Source organism: Triturus cristatus, chromosome 1_2 (genome assembly GCF_964204655.1).
Source record: "Triturus cristatus chromosome 1_2, aTriCri1.1, whole genome shotgun sequence".
Lineage (NCBI taxonomy): Eukaryota > Metazoa > Chordata > Amphibia > Caudata > Salamandridae > Triturus > Triturus cristatus.
The window spans coordinates 298,878,506-298,891,674 of NC_140580.1; the positions used below are offsets into that span (position 1 = coordinate 298,878,506).

The 13,169-nt window shown below is 45.0% G+C and overlaps 1 long non-coding RNA gene across 1 annotated transcript in view; it reads right to left on the bottom strand.

The window, feature by feature from the left end:
* LOC146867213 (uncharacterized) overlaps positions 1 to 11,623 on the bottom strand; it is a 144,939-nt gene extending 133,316 nt beyond the window's left edge. Inside the window, exon 1 of the long non-coding RNA XR_014961112.1 lies at positions 11,510 to 11,623. This is a non-coding gene — a long non-coding RNA (uncharacterized LOC146867213). The remainder of the gene's footprint in view (positions 1 to 11,509) is intronic.
* Positions 11,624 to 13,169: the final 1,546 nt, after the last annotated feature.

The following is a 13,169-nucleotide window of genomic DNA, read 5'->3' on the forward strand; positions in this document are numbered from 1 at the left end:
CAGTTTCCACAAAGCTAAACTTAGATCTAAAAAAAGTCAGAACCCGTTTGATCAATTAAGTCCACTAGGTGGTGAAGCGGTTGAACATGTATTCTGGCTTGCATAAGATCTTGGACTATAATATTAAAAACAAAGAGCAAGATGTGCATCACGATAATATGTATCAGCTTAATACTACATGCTATTTTTCCTCCTATTGCCTCACTCTTATACTCCTCCACTAATGATACCATAAAGCACACATTTAGTGATCTGCCATCCTATGAGCTATCATATCGACTTGCCTTACGCAACAATACCTTTATTCAGATGCTGCACCATTCACATCAGACTAGCAATGCTACAGACTGCTGGGTCTGTGGCCGACTCCCCCCCTATCAGAACTATAAGGGAGTTTTGCCCCTCTTTCTCTATCCGTTCACACACAATGGCTCCTGTGGAGCATGGTTTAGTTTGATTAATTCCCTAGATTCGAATTCCGCAGTTTATCAAGACAACTGGGTATGAGGAAACCTGAATTTAGTTTTTGCTTAAAGTCTGCTACCCTAACAAGGAGGGACTTCCCAAAAGAACAGGAACTGATCTAAGAAATGAAGTATATGGATTAGGTAATTTTACACTTAACCTCATGATCCTGAACGTTGAATCTGAAGCTACACCAATCTTGCCCGCCATGTCCGTATTCCCAGTAAAAGGGGAATTATGTATAAGAAAGAATGGCTCCATACACATGGGCCATAGTAAATGCACCACTGTAATAAAATTCAGTGATCAAGGCAAGTCTACATTTAGAGCTTCTCGTCATTCCTACTTTATATGTGGCCAGACCGCATATATACGCCTACCTCTAGATTGGGATGGTACCTGTTACATAGCATTCCTCCTACCACCTGTTTTCCTAGCTCCTCCTGATTATCATAGAAATACTCATTTAGTACACAATAGACAGCAGAGAGATCTCCCAATTGTCGATTACACTGAAACAGCATGGGAAAAATACACAGATTTCAATAAAGGTTTCTTTCCCTATATAGGTACAGTTACCAATAGTAAGCTGATACATAGATTAACCAGAACCCTTGAAGCAGTAGTGAACGAAACTATTTCCGCCTTAGGCAATTTAACAGAAGAGCAGTCTGCTATGCGGATTGTTGTGCTTCAAAATAGTCTTGTCCTTGACGTTATCCTGGCCGATAGGGGCGGAGCTTGTAGGGTCATCAAATCAAGCTGTTGCATTTTTCATACCAGAAAATTCGCCATCTGTATATAAAGCCATAACTCGCCTTCATAAGATTGTAAGCCAGATACACCAGAATCCAGGCACCTGGACTTGGTCCGGTTGGTTTTGGAGTGTATTATCTACCTTTGGATGGAGGGTCCTATCCTTCCTAGGTATTGGCTTTCTCATACTATTCAGTTGCTGCTTATGCCTACAATGTGGACCAGCGATTTGTGGTCTGTGTGCCACATCGTGTATTCCACCACCAAGATTTCATTCATCCCGGAAGAAAAAAGAAGAACAAATGATGTTATATGAACAGATCAATGGATTGATGAAGATTGATATCTCTTGACGGGCAAGTAGGGGACAAGGAGGGAATGTGGAAATATGGATTTTTATGATCAGTTATGTCCCCTATCTTGGACCCCAACGGTTTCATGTATGAATCACAAGTACATGTATGTTCCCTCCAGTTCCAGTTATGAAGACGCAAACACATGTGCGTCCACCGTCAACATGTCCTCTTTCAGATCCGCCATGAATGGGCCGGATATTCTATTTCTAAGTATGAAAGGCCACCGGCTTTATATGGTTCACTTATGCCATTTTACAGTTCAGGCAAGTAGGCCCTGATTCTGTCGTCAAACTCTTCTTGCCTTCTGCCTCTGAAAGCTCCAGTCTGAGCCTGCATCTGTGACCATGAACTTTGTCTCATTCCCTGCGCGGCCCACGAAGCCTGACATCAGCTTGCTGCCTGCCAAAAACTGTATTTCACCTTCGAAATTATCTGCTCCGTCCCTATCCAATGCATTCCTGTCTAGTAGTTTAAGTAAACATCCTGCCAGCTACCGAGCAAAGGCCCGGCTTCTCTGTCTTTATGCAAGTAATTCATAGCCCTGTTACTATGGACGATTTCTGCCCTCGCATCTCATGTAGACACTTAGACGCTTGTGCACGCACTCACAGTCAGTATAGAATAGATTTTGTCCGAGAGCCCTTCCCTTGTGGATAACATAGTTCTTTAAACATAGGATGTTAGATATGATTTGGGATTAGGTTGAATTGACCCCCCAGACTTTTTGTCTCCACATGTAGAGCTAAATGTCAAGTCCCTTTCTCCCTCTAGCCCCACGTCAGTTACACGTCATGATCGAGTTGAGCACAAGTAAGGCAAAGTTCCAGTACAATTCCAGCAGATCACGCAACCCCCTCCAGGTATCCACCCACACATGACAAATTACCCATTATCATCAAGTGGACGCCCACATGGACGCCCACCTTCACGCCTACTTACACGCCCACATGCTCTTATCTCATTCTCTCTTGCTCTTTTGCTTACGTACAATTGAGAAATGTATATATACTGTACTCTGTGAATAATGTTTTGAGAATATTGAGAATACTTTTCAGTCCCGTCCAGATCCTTTTTTGGTGATGGAAATATTCTCCCTTTGACTCGAGTTAATGGAATAAATCCCTTTATGAACCTGATACCACAGACTCAGCCTCTTGCTTTATGCATGATCTTATTTATATTTTAAAAGTCTGACAGCGTAATATTTTATTTACCACAATCTAACGGATCAAGCGCTGTCTTTAGCAAGGACCCTAGTCTCTCTATGAGGATATCGTCCTCCCCCTTGCCTCCCCCATACACTGAACCTGCTCCGGAGTCATGGGTCCTTTTGAAGCTGGAGGTGACAGGGATAAGTCAGTGTCCGAGCCAATTGAGTCATTCAAGGTAGGACCACCCTTGGGTTTTAAGGATGCAACACTGCTAGTCCGGCCCTTCGCTGTTCTGGTCTTCCTGTGACAAATCACTTTAGTGGCAGCCCGCTTCCTCTTGCATTTTGCCGCTCTTTGATCCCCCCTCGATGGATTTGCCGGTGATTTCACGGGCGTGGTAGGCAAAGATGAAACCTCTGGTACCACAATTGCCGCAGTTGCCTCTGGAATTGGGAAGCCTATAGTTGAATAGATGTGGCCGTCGTCCTGAGGAGCATGTACCAGGGTTGGGACACAGGTAGTATTGATATGATTGTCATGCACAGGCGTCTGAGCACTGGCAAAATGGCCCAAGGAAGATCGTTTAGCCATTGCTAGGTCCTGAGACACTCTGTGCTCCATAAGGATAATACCCTGGTCAATCACTGAGTTTGCTCTAATGATAAAATCGTCTAAAGTGCCATTAACCAACCCTCTACTGGCCAATGTATTGCTCCTTGTTCCCCGAGCAGCCATATTAGTGATGTCCCCAGCAACACTTACTGTGGCAGATGTAGTACAGTTCTGAAGCCACAGGCGAATGGAGAATAGGGAATGGCCCAGCCCGGCCTCTCCGACCCCCGAACAGCCCGCAGACGGCCCGGGCTGCTCCCGCACGCTCCCGCGCAGGGGAAGTAGTGATGGAGTAAGTAGCGTCAATAGGGGAGGCGTTGCTCTATCCCAGGGGCAGGTGTGTACAGCAAAAAGGATTCCTGGGACTTCAACTCCTTAATTAAAATGTGCGCCCCTCTTGTCTTTCATGCAGCGGTCCCCCCAGTGATCTCCACTCCTCCTCCGCCTCCATGTCAGGCAGTCACCTCGAGCCCCCGATGGCCTCCTCGCAAACGCAACGGGTAAACGCTCAAACACCAAGCCACGAGGAGCCGCCCCAAACAGCAGAAAGGACGCCGCGGACCCGGGACTCGGGACTCCCCAGCACGGCCAGGACAGCGGCAGCAGCGATGCTCCTCCTTCCCAGCACCTGCAGTAAGTCCCGCGGAGTCTCGCACGCTCTTCTCGGAGCCAACCCTTCTCCAATCTTAGAAAGAATCAAAACCGCCAAAGAGCTTCTTCTGAGGTGCTCAAGACCTGTTCTACCCACGTGATCAAGATGGGGGGAGGGGGATATTTAATTCTGCAGAGAGATCAAGTATCAGAAAAAGTGATGCTTCTCTTTTGTCTGCCATCTTGAGCACTTACTGGATAACATGCTGTGGTGCTATAGACAAAAATAAAAAGAAACCACAAATCCCAAAACAATTTTAAGGTATTTCTCTAATTGTGCTGAAAATGCCTTTTGCATGTTTTTCAGACTGTGGGCCTTAGTAATTTCTTTCAGACTGCCTACTTCTTGGGCATCTAGAAAGGAATTTCTTTCAGTGATACGAACTGGCAGGACTTCTAGCTGACAGAAATATCCTTCTATATTTGGGGAAAATTGATCCGCAATGACTGCGCTGTTCTGAGCTAATATCTTCACAGATATTCTTCCCTCTCTATGCAGTTTGGAAGATACCAGTGTTTTTATTTGCTCACTGACGCAGATCTGATTGGGTACTAATGATGGTGCCATGCAGGGACTGACTGGGCCAGAAAATAGACCCGCTTTAAAATAAAAGTGGCCCCTATTGGGGATTTAGAACGTTAAAAAAGGGGCTCACGCTTGCAATTTGGGGTAGTTTTGAACCTGTAAAGACACGCTGTATAAGTGTTTTGCACGGTATGGAAGACTGCATGGATGTAAGTTTGTTACGAATTTTTATTTTAATATCAGGGAAATAAACAATATAAACCAGCTCTGCGGACCATATAAAAGGCCCACAAACAGCGAAAAAACCAGCCCCGGACACTGATCCATCAGACCGGCCCATCGGTCACTGCCTGATTGCCCTGTAAGTCAGTCTGACTGCCATGGCACCATTCAAAAGGAAATACTGATTTTAACCTTTAATTATTCTATTATCTAATGTTGACAAATGTCTGGCTGATGAAATCTACTAAAGTTTTCTACGAGTTACTCTATATTTCTTGAGTCTCCTACTTCTTTTAAAACATTTTTTTTCCAGGCAGGTCCTGATTCCTCTGCCCTTGTAGGGCCATGGTTTATTAATCTACAACAATACTTTCCAGATAACATTCTCCTGACAGATTTTTCGTTAACCTTTTTACACACTTTTGAGGCGTTCTATTTTTTTCTTTCTGTATCTTCAGGGAAATGTGCTAAGCAATCTGTATTGTAAATTAAACTAAATTCTGTCATTTGACAGAAATATATATTATTCTGGATTCACATCTAAATATTTCTTAATACTATTTTCAAACTGATATTATGATCACTTCAGTCAAGCCTCTTGTTATGGGGCCGGATCTTTGTGCATGCCCAGATAGTTGCCTAACTGTGGTGCTCCAATTTTAGTAAGACAAACTGCATCCAGCTATCCCCTCTCTTGCCTCAAGTCAGGATCCAACGTGGGCAAAGCACAGGCGATGCGGTGCGACGCGACGTCCATGAACAATCCTGTGCCTGCGTGTGGCCGACAGTGGTGCACGATGCAAGGCCAGCAGGGCCTGGCATCATTGGTAACTCCCGGGTGACTAGATGCGCAGCCATGAGGCATCCAACTTGTGGGTGAGTATGGGGGGGGCGCTGCCACAAGGGTTTTGCAGCTGGCCGATGGGGGTTCCCACTCCACCTGTCACCACATATTTTGAACAATAGCTGATGGTGCTGTGGCTCCGATCAATGTGGGAGGCCCTATGGCTGATAAAATAGTGCCCATATGGTTGTGGGGGAAATGGCATTAACAATGTGGTGTAAATCACAAGTGCCGTTTAAGTGCAAGAGTTTATCACGCTTGCCTTTACCACGCATATGCCTTTACCATGCATATTCCTTTATAATGATTTCCGTTGTAAAGGCAGTAAAGGAATGTGCGTGGCAATGCTCCCTCCCCCGTTTTAAGCTCTCCAGTGCTTTCTTTCTGAGGGGGTATCTGAACAGTGGGCGATTGACAGCCTCTCTCTGGTGTCGTGCGCAGGTGGCAACGCCTGAGTTCTGTAACCTCGCCACATTCCCACGAGGCTCTGGTACTGGTGTTCACAGAATGTGATAGCGCTGCGTTGTCTGGTCATCAGCCGTGGCGCTTTCTCTCCCCTTACCTGGTGTTCCTGCAGCTCTGGTGCCTGGAGTAGTGCAGAGCCGTGTAGGGCCTTGTGCTCTGAGGGTGCAGTTCTTGAGTTCTTTATTTTAGCTCTTTCACTTCCTGTCTCCTGGGCTCAGCTTTTCCTCACTTTCTACAAAGCATCACATGTGCATGAGCCAGAGGAGAGGGTGGGAACTGGAAAGGTGCTGGAGAGAACGCGAGTGAGTGGTCTAGCATTGGAGTGAGTGGGCTGGGAGTGGGAGGTGTTGGAGACTTCCGGCATGGACGATAATGGAAGGAGCGGCGTCTTGGTGAGTAGTTTTTATGTTTTTTTAGGTTGGGTTATAGTTGTGGTATTTTTCAGGCTGGGTCGTGTTTTAGGATCCAGGGCGGGAGGTCGGGGTCGTTTTTAAGGCTGGGGTCGGAGTAGTTTTTAGGGCTGGGGGCGGGTTTTAGGGCTCAGGGCGGGTGGCTGGGATGTAACTTTTAGCAATCATTTACCTTTACCAATCATGCCTTTAACAATGAAATTCATTGTAAAGGGATGCGTGGTAAAGTAATGCGTGATAAAGACGCTGTCGTGGACAAGACAGCGTAGTTAAAACATGCAAAGTGATTGGATGCGTTGTTCCCTCTTACAACCGTTTGTAGACCTTACAGTGCCATGGGGGCCAAGCAGGCCCTTTATTAGAGTCACTAAGCCTGGAAAACACTCCACATCAATGCCATTTGTGGTGAAGCTCACACCAACAAAACTTTGGAAATTAGTGAGTGATGCATGGTGCCGGAAGAAGACAGCACAGAATTGGTACTGCCCGCAATATGCTGAAATGATCCTGTTGGTGTAGGTTCACGGTGCAATTGGGGATAATACTGGGTTACGCCTAGCAAGTCACTATGGAAAATACTGGCCAAAAACAGGGCAAACTCTACTTTCAACAATGCATGAGCAGGAGATTTCAATCAGTTTGTGTGAGCCTGACCCTACAGTGGTCCAGATGGTGGATGGGGCAGCTAAACTGTTGCTCTTCGACTTGAAGGCAGGACTGAAAGCTATAGATGGAAAGGTGGATGTAGTGATGAACAGGCTGGATAACCTAACAATGCATGACTAGTTTGTGTAGAATGGCAGGTCTGGGACCTGGAGGATGAAGGAGCCATGCATGTGGGTAAGCTGCTCACAATGGAGAGGATGATGGTGGCAGCAAAGAACAAGCATTGAAAATGCAATAGGTCTCACCTTTGATTAAGTTAAAGCCATTTGCTTTGCTAATGGTATTGTATAGCAAAGCAAATGGCTTTAACTTCATGAAATGCGAGACCAATTTCATTTTTAATGCTTGTTTTGATTCTGGTGCACTTCAAGTTTTATGCTGGAGTAAAATTTACCTGTCAGTGTAAAATTTCCTTTGACGCCCGATAGAGTACGTGCCATCAGAAGTAAGCCATCTGACCTATTTAGAGTTGAATGGTCAGGTGGCTTTCCTTTCTTTCTGTCCGTCACTGCCAGGTACAACCTAGTGGTGACAGACCGGTAAAAACACAAGCTTTTGCATAGCCAATACGTCTCGTCTTTTGGACTTTACAAGTGTGTAGCCAAGCAGCACATTATCCTAGCTGCCGTGCTGCTAGGGATTTAAGAGCTATACAATTACTACACACTAGGTCCTGCCAGGGCCGTTTCTAGGTGTTTTGCCGCCCTAGGCGAGAATTGAAAAATGACGCCCATCCCTTTTACTACCATCACTCTCTCTCCCTGTCACCCAGGCTACAAGAATTAATGCATTAGATATACAAAAACTCATGTTTTTTTCCGCCCTCCTCCTTTTGCCGCCCTAGGCGGCCGCCTAGTCTTGCCTAATGGTAGAAACGGCCCTGGGTCCTGCAGTCTGGTTTAGGAATACATGTTTGCCGCATGAAAAGGAAACCATGTACTATAACTAAGATGTGCCGCTCTCGGACACTGCTGCAGACAACACCCATTGTGCACTGCTGCAAATAATGCACACCGCTGCACAAATGTGCACTCAAAACGTCCAAAAATGCCCCATCTAGGACCTAGCTAAAATAGGCAGACACTTAAACAATGTGAGTATGCTCCCTATATCTAAGCTGTTTGCTATGCACATGCTTCTAATTTCGGCTTCTCAAAACCAGGGAAAGTCAACCAAGAACAAATATACACGTTTCTTTAGGGATCACTGGTTTCATGGGGAAATATATGCATTGTAAACCAAATGCAAGTGTAAATGAATGACCGGTACGAGCCCACATTTTATGTGAAAATACCGTTGTGTATGCTCAAAATGTAGATCCTGTATGCCGAGTGCAGAAGTGATCATCGGTAACGCTCCTCCATGTGTCTTGGGAAAGAAATAAGCGTTCTCACGTACCGAATAAACAAAAACAAATATTTCTAAAAGACCCCGCAGTGAAGGAGCCAGCAAACTAATTTCCCATTGGTGCCTTTGATGCTTTTATCATGTGGCAGTGCTACCTGCATCCTTCTACAAAAACGTAGTGTCCCGGTACTTCAGTTTCTTACAAATTAAACACTGCGTGGCAGGCATTTAATCTGGAGCTGGTGGTACATAGTGGTGCGAGTACATTCCTGGACCATTAATGCACCGGGCCAATGATTTAACGCGCATTCAGGCTTCTGTGCAAGAGCATGCAGAAAGGTATTCAATTATACAAATGCTATAATAAGTGAAGTCAAATAATACCAAAAAACGATTTAATGTTTTCATGTTGTGTAAATAAATATGATTATTCAAAAATACATTCAGCGGTGGGGAATGGATACATATTGGGCAAATTATTTCACAAGCTTCATGCTGTGGACTAACAGATGCCTGCGTTCTAAGCACCATGAAGTGAAATTGAACGCACATTTTTACAAGTTGTTGCATTAGACAAACTTCAAGGCTTTTTAAACCACAGGCTATCTGCAATCAGCACAGATCATGGGATCAGTAGAATATATGCTGCTAGAAAAAAACAGAATTACAGAAATAATAATGCCTGAAATGTTTGACATGGCACAGGGGTGAGGGGGAAGGGAAGAGAGGAGGGCCACATCATTTGGGTAAACCAACGCAGGCACACAGAGGGAACTAACTTCAATGGAACGATCATAATTGGGGTTCTAGCTTGAAATTCTTGGTGATCACTTGCAGTCTGTAAGAATCAACTCCTGCGGAGACAAAATAACTCACTGAAAATCACACTTAAAATTAGTCACAGGGCACGAGCTCAATACACGTCCAGAAATCTATGCTGATGCACAAAGCCACGTGTAAATCCTTGTGCTAGAGGTAAAGTGGGTGCAAACAGCTTTTGTGGCCATTTTAAAATTAGCACCGAGTGCATCCAGAGCTTGCTTGTTATAGTTGCAGGCAATACACCTCCGAGAGCACAGCAGAAAAATGTTGAAATATCCTGCAAAAATGATACAAAAATATTTGCATTTCACTATATTGTAAAAAGGGTGCAATAACGCAGCTCACTTGGTAAATGCACAGCAGGCTTTTTGCACCCACTTTTTGTCGCCTGGACAAAAGTGAGGCCATTAGTGCGCCACTTTTATTTAAATGCACATTTGCACGGGCCTAAATTGGGCCCAATCCCATCACATTTTTTAGTGACTGGTCCATTTCTAGCGTTATTAAAAGCAGGAAAAAATGATTAAAGATAGGTAGCCTCCTAACGTGCAATAAAGTAAAGAAACATCTTTACAGGTAGTGACTTACCGAAAACACTAAGAATGGTATCAGTTCCTAAAGGGAGAGGAGAGTATGAAATCTGGCAGTCCAGGTCGGAACTGCTTCTAGGGGTGGGTGTCTCAAAAGGTAGGTTCTAGAATGTGTGTAGAATAGGGTAATAGTACTCCTGTGCGGGTGTTAGTTGTGCCTTCACACACCCTTGCGGGTGCAAAGCATCATCATTGCGCAATGCTCCTTGTGGGGTTGGCGCTGCAGTCCCTCACAGGCCCTCTTCGAGGGCACCCTGTTGGAGATCTTTTTAGGAGTAGCCGCAGTTATGCATGTGGGTGTGTGGGTTGGGTGGGAAGTGGTGAGATAAAATGACCCGTTGGTACCCTTGTAGTTTTATTCACGAGTCCTCAGGATCAGTTTTAAAAATAGATTGGGGATGGAGGCGCTGATCGCGCTGGAATGAGTAGGGGAAGGTAAAGTTATTCTCCCGCTACTCTCAACCTGTATGTGAATCTAAAATGAGATAGTGGGTGAGTAGTGGGTGGTCGACATGTTTCGCGCTTCCTGTGGTCCCTAATGAATCCCTTAGCGCTTCATCGTAAGAGAAAGAAGAGAAAGGGGAGTCAGGGTGGAAGACACCCTATATTCCCTTGTTACCATATGACAGATGAGTGTCACAGATACTGTAATTGGGCACGTCTTATTCGTGTCCCATGCTCGAAACCTGGTGGAGACAGAGAGAGAAGAGGGGGGAAAAAAGGAAAAGGGGAAGAAACAACATGATATTGGTCATGTGACAGGGGTGTAACAACATCAACACTACATGTGTCACTCTGTGTATTCTAGAGACATGAGCCTGCAGGTGAGACAGATACAGGTAAGGATCGGATTGTGATCACACTACCAGGTGGGGTACTCATGAGTATGCGTATGTGATAGAAAGGGAGTGTTTCACTAGGTCCATGGAACACAGGGAGAGGGGCAGGACATCAATTGAGAACAGCTAAAGTGTCCACTGAACGGACCTGATCACAGTGATTCTGATGGCGGTAGATGAAAAAGTGCCGAGGCAGATCTTTGTAAATGGAGATAGGACCATGAAAACTCAAGGGATAGGATATAAGCAGGAGTGGTAGCATTTGTAACCTTGCTTGGAATTAAAAAATTAAAAAATGCCACGTGATCAGCTTCCATGGTGGCGTGTTGTTAAGGGAGAAATAAAGGCACTGGCTAGTGTTGGAGAAAGCGACAGACAAAACACGTATATGCCGTATGCATCGTGACAAGGTACATATTGTTTATAGAATGATGTGGAACCTAAAAAGAGTGGGAGACAGGTTAATAAGCCTCGTTGTAATAGAGTTCGAAAGCTATTTGAGAATCGTAAATACTCCCCGTAGTGGAGGCGACATTTCAAAGGGTAGTGTAATCTGTAATAAAGGACATAAAGCAAACAGTCATACCCTCCCTGTTATTGAGAAAGTCTGTGCCGGCGTCGACCATCTGGTGAGAAGGGTCAACTGCAAGGGGGAACAGACGCGCACAACGAACACAGAAGAAAAAAGAAAAAAGCAGAGGAACAAAATACAATTAGTGCAGGCACGGGGAGAGCCGAGAGTTTGGCGTGTTACCTTCGTTGGCAGCAGCGGGATGAAAAGACTTACGTGTTCCCCTTCTTGTTCAGTCTGGAAACCTGTTCTTCCTCCAGGGTCGTCGGTGAAATGCATGTGGGAGGAGAGCAGTTTTAAAGGGCAGATCCTCATTGCTGCAAGACCCAGAGGGAAGAGGCGGGGCGGGGACAGTGAAAGCAGGTACAGTGGCTGCCCGGGTACAGTGGCGGCCGTCTTGGAATGGTGCTGAGACGGGAGAACTAAAGTGTAGGCGGGCATGATGATCGAGTAGAACTATGGATAGAGTCTAACGGCTTGTGACAGTTCATAGATATTGTAAGAACAAAGTTCTCCTCCTAATCGCTAAATACAACAATAGTGTAATTGCCAGATTGTGAGAACAATTCTCATGGCTGTACACTGACAGACGTGTGTGTATTGGTCAACTTTGGAGATATTAAGAGGATATGGGGCGGTTGTGGCCATAGACTGGTATAGTATAGCAGTGTTTTTTCAAGAACGTTGAGGCCCAATGTAACTGAAAAGGGAAGACCAGTTCTGTGGTAAGTCACTCCCAGAGCGAATCTAAAAAGTGCCAGTAGGCTAGCAGAGTAAGGACCCCTTGTGTGGGAATATATTGCAATGTGCACTATTGGATATCTTGAGAGATACCAGAGGAGTGCGTACTCTGTGCTTTCTCAGCGTATGGGTTAAAGTAAGTGTGTGTGCACGATTCATGGTAATCAACTGTGCAGTAGTGAATAACAGGTCTGAATCGGGGTTGCACAAGAAATTATTAAAATCAAGTGATTCATAGGAGGTGTCTAGGGTGAGGGTACTGAGACGGATATTATTAAGACAGAGTGGACGTTGCGTTTAAGATGATAAATCATTCCACGGTATATCGTCGTTCAGACCGTTGATGTTACTTTTTAGTCTAAACACCCAGCATTGTTCGGTCTTAAACAGGGCTGTAGGTGTCCATAGTGGATTCTGTTCTATGACAGTCCATTGAAGGCTCTCTGGTGGGTGGTTATTCTCCAGAAAGTGGGTTTGTAAGCGGGTCTTCGTTCTTTTGCAACGAATCGTGCTTTTGTGCTCTCCAATGCGGATTTTCACTGATCTTGCTGTCATCCCTATATATTTCTATCCGCAGGGGCATGTGATCAAGTATATACAGTTTTTTGAGTTGCAGTTGGTATGGCATCTTTTGCTGCCAATGTCTCGTGGGTCCCATATCTAGCTCTTTTGATGTTTTGGTTTGTGGACAGGCTGTGCATGAGCCACATGGGAAATGACCCGTTACTGGGGGTAGTGTCCATAATGTCGGTTGTGGTCTGATGGTGTTTTTGGGACGGGTGTGTACCAAGATGTCCTTAAGATTTTGTGTGCGTTTAAACGCAAACAAAGGAGGAGGGCCTCGGTCAAAGGGGCCCGTCTTCAGTATTTTCCAGTGTTTTCTCACTATTTTCTGAATTTTGTTTGAATTGGGAGTAAAGGAAGTTACACATGTGAGAGTGTTGGTATCGGTTTTTGTTTTAATTTCTAGCAGTGCATCTCGGTGATTATTCCTAGCCCTTTTATGAGCAAGTTTGATGATCTTGTTAGGATACTGTCTCTCGGAGAGGTTTTTTGTGAGGGCACCTGCTTGAGTTTCAAACTCACTAAGTGTGTTACAGTTCCTTCTCAAACGTAAAAATTGTCCAACGGGAAG